Genomic DNA, 13,810 nt, shown 5'->3' on the forward strand with positions numbered 1-13,810 from the left:
GACTCCCTCTTCATTTTCTATTGGAGGACATTAAACAAGAGAACCTATGTTTTGACAGAGATGACTTTCAGGAGCTTCACCAACACAACTTGTCCTCCTTTCTGGGGTGCAAGCACTTCATGCCACCAGGCCAGGTGCAGGGGAGCCTCCTACTTTTAATAAGAAAAAGGAAGAAGTTACTTATTCCGTGGCTAATGTCCAGGAGGTCTAAGGTCCAAGAGGCAGAAGGCTTACTATGACAAGTAGAGTGAAATCATGATGTTTTCGTACAGCAAAACACCAATGCAGTTGATATTCTACTTTAGTATAAGAAAGTGATAACACATTGAAAAGGTGCATAAACATACAGAAAAATAAAGTAGTGGTTATATCTGGGTAGTACAGTTATGGATGGTTTTTTAACTTGCTTTAACTTACCTGTATTTTCTGATTGTCTTACAGTGAACGTACATTACTTTTGGAATAAGGGTTTCATAACTCTGGTTGAATGAGTGATCTCCCTCTGAGAACCAGTTCTTAGGAAATAATCAGAAATGTTCCCAAAGCCTCTCATTGTGGCCCCCTCAGTAGTGAGCACTTGGCCCTGTATATTCATACAGTGAGACCATATGTGCTGGCATGCAGAGGCCCCCACCGCAGTGGTGAGGTGAGCCCCTCATCTGTTGCACAGTTGTGGCCTCATGCAGTGAAGCCTGTGCTCAGAGAGGCTCCACATCATGCTGGGGGCCTCCAGGAAGACCCAGAAAGGGCCCCACCTCCCCATGCAGAGCCTGAGGGGGGATCTTGTCCTTTGCAGGCACCCCGAGAAAGCCGGAGAGGCTTCTGTTCTTATTGGGCTCACACATGGCAAGACAAATAGAGCAGGCTGAAACCATGTGTGTGTTGTGAATCCAATTCAGTAAAAAGACAAAAGCAGCAGCAACAAAACTCTAAAACCCTAGAAAACTACAACAAAGATTACTATTTACATTTTTCTATAATGGGCAAGCATTTTTTAATAATCAGGGAGAGCCGTATGTATATTTTGCAAAGGACCATCCTTCATGGGTCACCACGCAGCCCATTTGCAGGAAGCCCTTTGACACTGACCCACCCAGACCTGAATCCCTATGCCCACCCACCCCCACCCCCCACCCCCAGGCAGGATTCTCAAGCTGGAAGGAGACTTTGGAACATGTAGTTACCTCATTCTGGAGTGAGGAAAGCGCCACCTGGAGAAAGCTCCTTGGTCTTTGATGCCTTGTTGCCTTGCTACATGTACCATGTAGGATGGCAGTGCAGGAGCAGTTCCAGCAGGAGACACTGACTCTTTCACAGAAGTGTAGGCCCCTGTGCTTACAGAGGTGAGGGCAGCGGCCTGGGGGAGCAAGCCAGTGAAGGGAGTGCCTCTTGGGTCCTGAGGGAGTCCAAAAGCTTGCACAAAGTCGTGGTACTGACCCAGAAATGAGGCAGATGGTAGAATTCATAGGTAAGAATGTTAAAACAGTTGTTATAACTGTACTGCACATGTTCATGCTAGCCAGAGGAAAGACTGAACATGCTAAGTAGAAAAATGGAAGATATAAAAAAGACCTGTATCAGACTTCTGAAGATAAAAATCTCAATGTCTGAGATGAAAAGGACACTGGATGAGACTAACAACAGAGCAGACGTTGCAGAAGAAAATATTTGGAAGCTTGAAGACAGCGATAAAAGCGATCCAAATTCCAAGCACAGAAGAAAGACTGGAAAAAAAATTCTAGACTATCAGTGAACTGTGGGACAATTTGAGTGGTTCAATATGTATGTTATTGAGGTCCTGAAAGAGAAGAGAGGAAGATATGACAAAAATATTTGAAGAAATAATAGCTGAAGATTTTCTAAGTTTAATGAAATAATTAGACTGATTAAAGAAGCCAGGAAAAAAAAAAAACATGCTGTATGATTTATTTATGTAAAATTTTAGAAAATGCTAATTAATCTATAATGAAGGAGGAAATCAGTGGTTGCCTGGGGATCAGTGGGAGGAGACTGAGAAGGAAGGATCCCAAAGAGGCACAAGGAAATTGTTGAGGGTGCAAATATGTTCATTATTTTTATTGTGGTGGTGTTTTCCTGATTGTATACATATGTCAAAATTTATCAAACTGTATACTTCAAATGTCTGTGTTTTATTACCTGTCCATTATACCTCTATAGAGCTGTTGAAAAATACTATTAAATAGTAAAAAGAAAAAAAAATGAGCACCTTAGGTGTGCCCTCTGTTGTATTGAGTGTGACAGAGGGAAAAGAGATGAGGGAGACTGTCTCTGGAGATGAGATATATCACACACACAAAATAGGGGGCATAGATTGTGCTAAGTACAGATATAAAAAAATACAAGCACAATGGGACTGACCACTGGCTACTGTGATAAGGTGGTATCAGGCCCATGCCAGTGGTTCTGAGCAGGACAGGGCAGTTCTTCATTGTTCAGACTGTCTTGGGCCCCTAGGCACTAAATCCTAGTAGTGTCCAAATGTTCCTCAGTTGCAAACCCCTGAGAGCTTAGGATGCAGACAGGGTGTGGTGTGAAAGAAGAGACTAGAGATGTCCAATACGGTGGAAGTGTTTGTGGGCCTTGTTGAAGGTTTATAAGCAGGGCTGATACGCTCTGATAGAATCCGAGGGAGGGAGGCTACAGTGAACTCCAGAAATTTTGCAGCCTGCTTCCCAGGACCTATAATGCAGACAGGAGGCTAGGAGGGAGTGGAAGTAGGGACCCTGATGCAGAATGTTTTTGGGCAAAGGAAGCCAGTCCATACTGGAATCAAGGCATGGACCCATGATCTCATTAACTCCTCCTTGGAATTGGACCAGTTGCCCACATGTGTTTCTCTTGGCACAGTTGGTCACTCCAGCCAGATCTGAGCTGCCCTTGCTTGTGTCCACTATGCTGCCCCCAACCCAGGCTGCAGACCGGCACTTGTAGACCTAGTCACCAGCTGGCCTGGCCTGCCACATGCGTGTCTCTGGCGGAGGCAGTGGGCAGGTATTCGTGGCACTCCCCTGTGAGACCTGCAATGGTCTCTGCTTCTGAGAGGTAGGGCATAGCATGTGGGGCAACAGTCGCAGGCCTGAACCCTGTCAGCCAGTGCTGTTCCCCATCAGTGGCAGAGGCAGTTCTTGGATCAAAATAACTTTTAACCACGGGAGATCAAGTGACCTTGGGAAAGTTGCTTAAACCCATTATCCCTTCATTTCCTTGTTAGCAAGATGGAGGGTCAGAGCCACACTAGGTGCATGAGAGAAGCCTACTAAAAATGACCAGAGAGGACATAAGTCTCTTGAATCAGAAATGGAAGTGGACCATCACTACCAGCCACGCAGAATAAAAAGAATTATTTAAGAAGTATATAATTGTACTATGAACAATTATATGCCAATAAACTAGAAAACCTGGGTGAAATGAACAGATTCCTTGAAACATACAAATTATGTAATCTGCTGCAAGGAACAACAGTAATCTCAACCCTACAACAAGAGACTAAAGTCTCCCAACAAAGAAAAGTCCAGGACCAGATGGTTGCACTGCTGAATTCTACCAAATATTTGAAGAACATTTAACACCAGTCCTTCTCAAACTCTTTCAAAAAATAGACTAGGAAGGATTTGCTTCCTAGCTCATTCTTTCAGGCTATTGTTACCCTGATACCAAAGCAGATAAATCAGCTTAAGAAAAGAAAATTACAGATCAATATCCCTTGTGACTATAGATGCAAAATTCCTCAAAAAAATGATGACAACCCAAATCCAATGGTCTTCTACACTAAGACCAAGTGGGATCTAGTCCAGAAACACAAAGATGGTTCAACATAAGACAATCAATCAGTACAATATCATCATTAACAGAATGAAGGAAAAAAATGTGATCATTTCAGTTAAAGCAGAAAAGACATAAAAATCCTTTCATGATTAAAAACATTCAGAAAACTAGGAATAGAAGAGATCTTTCTCATAAGGGACATTTATCAAAAACCCACAACAAATATCATACTCAATAGTGACAGATTGGAAGCTTTCCTCCTCAGATCAGGAATAAGACAAGGATATTGCATCACCAGTGTTATTCAATACTGTAAGTTCTAGCCCGCACAGTCAGGCAAGAAAAAGAAATAAAAGGCATCCAGATTGGAAGGAAGAAGTCAAATTATCCATATTCATCAGATGACATGATCCAATGTTTATAAAACCCCAATAATCCACAAGAAAGCTACCAGAACTGATAAATTCAAGAAAGTTGCAGGATACGAAATAAATATGCAGAAATCAGTTGGGTTCCTAAACACCAGTGATGAACCGTCTAAAAAGGAAATCAAGAAAATTCCATTTAGAATACCATCAAATAGAATAAAATACCACAGAATAAATTTAACCAAGGAGGTGAAAGACAGGTATACTGAAAACTGCAAAACATTGCTGAAAGAAATTAAGACCTAAATAAATGAAAAGATATCCTGTGTTCATAGTTTGGAACACTTAATATTAAGATACCAATACTGCCTAAAACAATCTAAAAAGTCAGTGCAAAATTTCAGCAGCTGTTTTGAAGAAATGGAAAAGCTGCTCCTCAAATTTATATGGAATTAGAAGGCGCCCCAAATAGCCAAAACAATCTTGAAAAAGAAAGAACAAAGTTGGAGGACTCACTTGACTTCAAAACTTAATACAAAGGTATAGTAATTAAAACAGTGTGGCACTAGCATAATGATAGACATGTAGATCAATAGGATAAAATGAAGAGTCCAGAGATAAATGTGCTCAACTGATTTCCAGCAAGGGTGCCAGTTCCATTCAATGGGGAAAGAACAGTCTCTTCAACAAATGGTACTGGCACGATAGGATATCTAAATGCAAAAGAATGAATGTGAACCCTACCTCTAACCATGTACAAAAATTAATTCAAAATGGATCAGCACCCTAAATACAAGAGCTAGTACATAAAAGTCTACCAAAAAAAAAAAAAAAGGAGGGGAAATAGTTTCAGGACCTTGTAGTAGAAAAAAATTTCTTTAATTTTACACCAATAAGCAACAAAAGGAAAAATAGATAAAATGGGCTTAATCAAAATTTAAAACTTTTGTGCATCGAAGGACATTATCAAGAAAGTGAAAAGACAACTTACATAACAGGAGAAAAAAGAGTTTAGTATCTAGTTACCTAAAGAACTCCTACAACTTAACAAGACAATGCAAATTAAAAATAGTCAAGAATTTTGGTATAATCTAGGCATGCCTAGAGTGTATAAAGATAGTGACTAAATGTATAAATTTTAAAAATGTTTGTGCATGAGGAAGAACAAAGGAATGTCATTACTGCAGGGTGCTGAAAATAGATGGTGATTAATGTTTTAAATTTCAACCTATGTGTGAGACTAAAGCAAAAAATATTTATTTGGTACAAAATTTATATTTTGACTAGTGCATCTCCTAATGTAACTTATGTTGATAGCTTGATTGAACACCATAAGTACTTGGAATCTTGGGTAGAACATGAGATTTTGTTGGTTTGTCCAGAGTGATACCCCGATGAATCCCAGAGTGATTTAATCAGTGAGTGGAAAAGTATTTGCAAAGTCCCCTTCAGGGAATGGTGAGAATGGGGAGAATTCAACTTCCCCAAGTTGAATTCTTGATATTCTCACAAGCAGTGTGGACAACCAAAGCTATAGGCTGAGCCCCCATTCTTGGGGTTTGTTCCTATGAAACTTAACCCTGCAAAGAATAGGTCAAGTCTACTTAAAATTTAGGCCTAAGAGTCACCCCCAAGAGAGCCTCTTTTGTTGCTCAGATGTGGCCTCTCTCTCCAGCCAACACAACAAGCAAACTCAGCACCCTCCCCCTGTCTACATGGGACATGACTCCCAGGGGTGTGGACCTTCCTGGCAACGTGGGACAGAAATCCTGGAATGAGCTGAGATTCAGCATCAAGGGATTGAGAAAAACCCTAGAATGAGCTGAGACTTAGCATCAAGGGATTGAGGAAACCTTCTCGACCAAAAGGGTGAAGAGGGAAATGAGACAAAATGTCAATGGCTGAGAGATTCCAAACAGAGTCGAGAGGTTATCCTGGAGGTTATTCTTACGCATTAAGTAGATATCACCTTGTTATTCAAGACGTAGTGGAGAGGCTGGAGGGAACTGCCTGAAAATGTAGAGCTGTGTTCCAGTAGCCATGTTTCTTGATGGTGACTGAATAATGATAAAGCTTTCACAATGTGACTGTGTGATTGTGAAAACCTTGTATCTGATGCTCCTTTTATCTACCATGTCAACAGACGAGTAGAACATATGTAATAAAAATAAACAATAGGGGGAACAAATGTTAAAATAAATTTAGTTTGAAATTCTAGTGATAAATGAAAGCGAGGGGTAAGGGGTATGGTATGTATAATCTTTTTTTTTCTCTGTTGTCGTTTTATTTCTTTTTCTGTTGTCTTTTTGTTTCTTTGAATTGATGCAACTATTCTAAGAAATGATGACTATGCACCTATGTGATGATATTGAGAATTACTGATTATATATATAGAACAGAATGATACGTTAATGTTTTTGTTTGTTTGTTCTTAATTTTTTTAATTAATAAATAAATTTTTTTTAAATATTCAAGAATTTGAATAGACATTTCTCCAAAGAAGACATTCAAATGGCCAATAAGTATATGAAAACATGTTCAACATCATTAGCCATTAAAGAAATGCAAATTAAAGCCACAATGAGATACCCCTTCACACCCACTAGAATTGGTATTTTAAGAAACAGCAACTATTGGCGAGGATGTGGAAAAATGGGAACCTTCGTACGTTGTGGGCAGGAATGTAAAACGGTACAGGTTGGTGGTTCCTCAGAAAGTTAAACATAAATTTACCATATGACCTGGCAATCCCATTCCTAGTTATATACTCAAAATAATTGAAAGCAGGGACTTGGACAGTTATTTTCTCACCAGTGTTCATTGCATTCACAATAGTCAAGAAATGGAAGCAATGGATAAACAAAATGTGGTTCCATATAGTAAAATACTGTTCAGCTGTAAACAGAATTGAAGTGCTAATATAGCTACATGGATGAACATTGAAGATATCATGTTGAATAATATAAGCAAGACACAAAAGTCAAATCTTGTTGATTTCTCTTATGAATTACTCAAAATAAGCAAATTCATAGAGACAAAGCAAACTAGAGGTTACGGCAGTGGGAGGAAATTCAGAGTTATTGCTAAGTGACTATTAATTTTTATTTCGTTTGGGAAATGAATATAGTCTGGAAAAAGATAGCAGTGAAAGGTACGTAGTATCATCAATCAATGTACTTTAATGTCAAAGAATTGTCACTTGAAAATGGTTAAAATGATTTTATGTACATTTTACCATACATTTTTAAATATCCAGGACTGGGCCTCTGCCCTAGAGATACTAGTTCTGCAGATCTGGAGTGGGACCTGTATAGCTTGATTTTGTTTTGTTTAAATCGAAGTCACACATGAACATAGTTTAACATATCAATGAATTCTACAAGTATGCTACAAAAAATGTCTCCCCCTACCACCCATTTTCCCCTCTCTAGAGAACATTCAATTTTTTAGCTTCATATCTTTGAATAACTGCTTACATAGCTATCTCTTGATCTTTGTAACCCTGGGTGTTTTCAGTTGCTCCCTCCCATGGAAAAGAACAGTGGAGTAGAGAGTGCAGTCATGCCTTCTTCCTCCAGGGACACAGCCACAGCATGGCTCAGCATTGGCAGAATGTCGAGGAAGTGTGCATGCCTCACTGCTGGGCTAGGGGATAAACCACGCTTAGGTTTTCTCTTCTGTATGGCTCTTTATTTTCCTTGGACTTGATAGTCATCTTTTTTTCTTTCATTTTATTTTCTAAGTACTGTTTTACACATCCAACCCCTGGCTCTCTGCCACTTGTCTAAACTGCCTCTCCATACATTTGGATACTCATGTGCTCTCTACACTGGCTTCTCGGAGGGATCCTTTCTGGGCCCTTTGGGCCTGCTCTGCTCTGGCCTGGTCTCCGCATGGTGCCAGTTGTTGCCCCAGGCTTGTGTCACCACACAGGGGACTCTCCTCACCTCCCTGTCTCCTGCATCCGGTGTCCTTCTCTTTCTCTCTGTTTTGGTGGAACTGACCTTCCAGTCAATTCCTGAGGAGGGGCTCATGCTAAGTAACATTTTTGAGACATTGTAAGTCTGAAAATGTCTTTCATCAGCCTTTATCCTTGGATATAGTACTCTAGGTTGGAAATCAGTTCCTTTAGATTTTTGAAGATTTTCCTCTTTCGTCATCTAGTTTTCAGTATTGCTGTTAAGAAGTCTGAAGCCATCTGATACCTGTGATATCTGATACCTTGTAATATCTCTTTGTTCCTGGTGTTCTGAGAACAAATATACAGTGAGGCATCTTGGGGAGGACCTGTTTTTACCCCACTGTGCTGGAGAGCCCTTTTGGTCTAGAATTCTGCTCAGGTCCTTTTGTTCTGGGCAGTATCCTGCTACTCTGCTGGAGTTGCCCTTTCCACCCTGGCCCCTGCTTCCCCCCCCCCCCCCCCCATTTTAGCTGTTTGCTCTTTCTGGGGTTCTTGCTGTATATAATGGACTTCCTAGCTGGCATCCACTTTTCTTCTTTTCTTTCCTATTTTCCATCTTTATGCTTTTCTCCTAGAATACTTTCTAGAAGACGTTCTCAACTTTATTCTCCATCCCTTCTATTAAATTAGTTCTGTGCTCACATTTTTTTCATTTCTGAAGGTTCCTATTCTTGTTTCATGGTTGTCAAGAATTCTTCTCTTGTCTCCTGAGGATATGCTTAGAATGCCTTCTCCCTAAGTGGTCTCCGTGTCCCCCAAGTTGCCTATTTTTTGTTTGCTTTGTCTTTTTTTTATGTCAGGGGCTTTCTTTAGATGATGGCAACCCTTGGTGACCACTTACATTGATGAGTAGGGCATGGAGAAACTGAGCAGAAGCCCTGAGGGTGTGCATGGAGCTTGGTGACTGCAGGTCTTTGGACTGTTGTTCTGTTGGAGAGGCCTTGCTTTAGGCCTTCTAGATCCTGCCAGTCTTGCATCCACCTACTTTCCAGCTTCTAAAATTGTGTGGCTTTTTTCTCCACTCATACCCCCGTCCTTATGAGAGTTGAACTTTTTTTTTTCCTTAACTCATTCATTCATTTTAGTGGTGTGTCATATAAGAGGAAGAGCGTAGATGTGTGTGGTCATGACATGTCTTCAGAGCTCTGCAGGTGATTTTGAAGTGTACCAGTGCTAAAGACCATAGGAATAGGTCATCCCTTCCAACTCCAAAACTCTGGCATTTTGAGTTCTCTAGGGATATCCACCATTTCCCTTTAGTCCTTAGAACAACAAACTGTGCCTGAGTATTGGTGGCATTAGTTGCCTACAAATGAAACTGTATAATCTCCAAAAATGGCATCTAATGGAGTTGAACATAACCAGGGCCACTCTGAGGAAAATGAAAAAAAAATTTCCCATTTCCTTTAATTTTTTCTCAGGTTGCCTTTTTGTTCCTATATCCCCTGAATTCATTTCCTAGGGCTGCTGTGACAAAGTCTCACAAACTGGGTGGCTTAAAACAACAGACAATTATCTTCTTTCTGCTTTGGAGGCAAGAAGAGAAAAATCCAGGTGTCAGTAGGGCTCTGCTCCCTCCACCAGCTCTCGGGGAGAACCTTTCCTTTCCTATTGAGGGTTCTGGGGTAACTGGCCATCCTCAGTGTCCTTGGCTTGTAGACACATCATTCCAGTCTCTGCCTCTATTGTCACATGGCATCCTCCTCTGTATCTGTGTCTCTTCTTGCCAGGACACCGATCTTACTGGATCAAGGGCCCACATTCCTCCAGTGTGACCTCAGCTAACTTAGGTAATTATATCTGCAGTTACCCTATTTCCAAATAAGGTCATATTCTGAGGGACTGGAGGTTAGGACTTCGACATACCTTTTTTGGAAACACAGTTCAAGCCATACACCCCATGTGACTATCTTATTTTCTAACTCTCTTCCCCTTCAAAACCTATCCTTAAGAAACATTTTCCTCCTCCAGGATAAATGACTCTGAGCCTTTTCTTCCATTCCAGAAGGCTGTGGTTCCTATGAAAGGACTTCTGGGTACAGATGGGCTGCCACAACCCTGTAGTCACATCAGTCTTTAAGAACCAACGACCTGGGGAGCCTGTCTGTCCCAGTCTGACATCCTTGTGCCCCCATAACACTGCAAGCAATGGGAAGGGCCAACTTCTGTGCCTCAGGCTGGGCATGCCCAAGATCCCAGAAGGCCAAAACGAAAGGTCATCTCCAGGGTCTGCCCTTCTTGGCTCCACTTCTCGGAGCCGCGGAACCCAGCCCATGCGCAGGCAGTGAACAGGGTCTACTCTGGGGTACACATCTGAGCAGCTGCTGTGTGAGAACCCTGAGAACTCCTGTAGGAGAGTGCAGCTGGGATGACACTCCTGCAGCCTTGTAGCTCAGCAGCACCAGGGTCTAGATGAGCATGGCTCAGTCAACCCATAGCCAGCACCTCTGACAGGACTGCAGGGGTGCAGAAGTGACTGACACTGGCTTCGCAGATCCCTGCTCAGGAAGGACAGAACGTCTTCCCTAGCACATCCCTCTGCAGAGCAGATGTGGAGACCTAGGAAATGGCAGAAGGGGACCAAGGGGAGGGGACCTCTGGCTTTGCTGTCAGCTCACTAGAAGAAGAATGATGCAGAGGACACTTCTCCCCAAAACCCTGCTTCTGGAAGCCTCACTCATCTAGACCAACTGTTTTCAAACAGTTTTCAGCAGTGGAACCCATTCCTCAAACAGAATCTTGTACTTACTCCAGCTTTGTTAAGCAAGTAACAGCAGTACTCCACAAGCCTGCTGGCTGTTCTGAATACCACAAGAACCAGGGGGACAGAGCACAATGCAAACTGGCTGAGGCCCGGGCAAGGTGTGGAGACTCAGTGGAGAGGGCCACGTGGCCATCGGGCTCACCAGCTCCCGGTCGGACACCTCCGTATACCGGCCTCACATGTGACCCTTGGGCCTGTCCAACATGGGGGAGACCCAGAGGAACACCACAACCTAATGCACGTAGGAAAACAGAGCCCAGGGCTGTGCAGAAAGGGTCAGGGGCACCTCAAATTCTCAAGGCAAAGAAAGGTGGATAAAAGGTTAAAGCAGAGAGAGAGAGACGTGACTTTGGAGGAGGTGGCAACCTTGAAAGCTCAACTGGTCCTTTGGATAACCACCATTTGTTTGGTAAGGGTTTATTTCCAGAGCATATCCTTCCTGGGCTGATTTTTGACATAGCTTTGAAAGTTCTTGGATTACTCTACCCCACCACCCCTAGAATGTTCCCAGTGAGTTTTATACGTGTTCACAGAAGATCCAGACCAAAGTGATCTGTCTAGGTAGATATTTCCTTCAGATGTGCAGTTTTCAGTACGTGGGTTTTCTCACACTCTGGTGGAGGGAAAGAGTGGGGTGAGTGAGTGAGTGTGTGTGTGTGTGTGTACGTGTGTGTTGGGGCTCCTTATGAGAAAGCAGCCTGCTAGAAGTTTGAAGAGCCCTCACACCTCTGCAGGAGGCCTGGCCCTGGACCCAGCACTTCCCTTCCCTCCGGGCATCAGCTTTGCAGTTTTCTCACCAGCAAATTAGGGACAGGACTAGCTGAACTTTGGGTCCCTGAACTGGTTCTGTGAGCCTTGAAATGCAGAAGGCCAGAGCTTGTTTTGGTAAAGGCGTTGTTTTCTCTTGCCTATAGAGTTAGCTGCACTGCCCTCCTCTCCAAATTATCTGAGGATAGGCATCTGTGTTTTGGGGTTATCTGACCTTGCCATACCTTGGTGTGCATTTAGTTCAGTTTCATGAACATATCTTCAGCAGTGACTCTGTGAAACCCCATGCCTCATGGAGCTCAGGGGGTGGTGAAAATGATAAGTATCCAGTGGGAGAAGCCTGGCTGGGGATGCCACTTCTGTCCTACAGATGGGGGGTGGGGGCAACCTTCAAAAGGCTGGTGATGCCAGAGCCAGCAGAAGGAACTGAGGGGCTGAGGCCTAGAGCTCCGAAGCAGGTGAGTGGCTCTTTCCCTTAGCCTCAAGCCCAATGTAGTGGCGCCCAGCCCAGCCCATGAGGAGGCTACCAGATGGGGCCTTCTACATGCCATGCAGAACAGTCCTGGGAATAGGTGGCTTGAAGTGGGGAGGCAGTTAGGAGACCCCAGCCATCCACTCACTGAGCAAGGAGCATGAGCCAGGCTCCATATAAGGCTCCAGCAAACGGGTGGACCCTGCCCTGGCAGAGCATGCAGCCTCTGAAAAATGGTAGAAGTGGACGGGTGGTATGGGTAGGCTGACCTTTCAACCACACATTAGCCCTGCCTGTGGCTTCCCCAGTTCATGAAGGTGTGAGAATGCACCCCGGAAGAGAGGCAACAGGTAATCCTGACTGGAGAATTTTCTAGTTGAATCATTTATCTAATCTAGTTGATAAATGTAGCTGTTTATCAATATAAATAAATTTATATTTCTCAATATAAATAAATTGTGGCTAGTTGGATCATTTATTTATGAGTGTGTGGTCTTAACCACAACTAATCTAGTGGCTGTAGTCAGATGGAATATTCTAGATGAGAAAATTAAAGTTAACCAGTTCTATATATTTTTATATATATAATAATTTTTATATATATAAAGTAAACCAGTTATGTGTATTTACTCAAAACAGACTTGTTTTGATTCCAGGATACACAAACCTGTCACATCTCTAGCCTGTGTTATCTAAACTGTGCAGTATTTTGACCTCACCTTACAACTAAGATCCACCCCTTATCCTGAGAATAGTCACTCCCAGCTCCTCCCATGGCGGAGGGCACCCAGCTGCTGTGGAGGGGAGCGGGGTAGAGGGGGGAGCGCCATTCGCTACAGTTTGGAAATAGTCTATCACGTTAAAATTTTGATCCTTAACTTGAATTCTATTTTAGTCAAAATCTCAATGTATAAAAAACTCAGAAATGGACAGCACAATACTACCTAACTGTAATATGATTATGTTAAAACACTGAATGAAGCTGTATGTGGGAATGATAGAGGGAGGAGGGCTGGGGACATAAATGAAATCAGAAAGAAAGATAGATGTTAAAGATTGAGATGGTATAATCTAGGAATGCCTAGAGTGTATAATAATAGTGAAATGTACAAGGTACAATTTTAAAAATGTTTTTGCATGAGGAAGAACAAAGGAATATCATTATTGCAGGGTACTGAAAATAGATGGTAATTAATATTTTAAAATGTCACCTTCTGTGTGAGACTAAAGCAAAAAATGTTTATTAGTTACAAAATTTATATTTTGATTAGTGCCCAAATTGAATTCTTGATATTCTCACAAGCAGTGTGGACAACCAAAGCTATAGGCAGAGCCCCCAGTCTTGGGGTTTGTTCATATGAAACTTAACCTTGCAAAGGATAGGTCAAGCCTACTTAAAATTTAGGCCTAAGAGTCACCCCCAAGAGAGCCTCTTTTGTTGCTCAGATGTGGCCCCTCTCTCCAGCCAACACAACGAGCAGTCTCACCACCCTACCCCTCTCTACATGGGACATGACTCCCAGGGGTGTGGACCTTCCTGGCAATGTGGGACAGAGATCTTGGAATAAACGGAGACTCAGCATCAAGGGATTGAGATAAACCCTAGAATGAGCTGAGACTTAGCATCAAGGGATTGAGAAAACCTTCTCGACCAAAAGGGGGAAGAGGGAAATGAGACAAAGTGTCAATGG

General features: G+C 42.4%; 1 protein-coding gene across 5 annotated transcripts in view; it reads left to right on the forward strand.

Moving 5' to 3' along the window:
* TECPR2 (tectonin beta-propeller repeat containing 2) overlaps nucleotides 1-13,810 on the forward strand; it is a 130,646-nt gene that overhangs the window by 106,316 nt on the left and 10,520 nt on the right. The window contains exon 18 of one of the 5 annotated variants that reach the window (XR_013160523.1): nucleotides 10,121-11,288. The exons of the other annotated variants lie outside the window; for them this stretch is intronic. The gene's annotated coding sequence lies outside the window, so the exon portion shown is untranslated. The remainder of the gene's footprint in view (nucleotides 1-10,120; nucleotides 11,289-13,810) is intronic. 5 annotated transcript variants of the gene reach the window in all.

This window comes from Tamandua tetradactyla, chromosome 12, assembly GCF_023851605.1.
Source record: "Tamandua tetradactyla isolate mTamTet1 chromosome 12, mTamTet1.pri, whole genome shotgun sequence".
Classification (NCBI taxonomy): domain Eukaryota; kingdom Metazoa; phylum Chordata; class Mammalia; order Pilosa; family Myrmecophagidae; genus Tamandua; species Tamandua tetradactyla.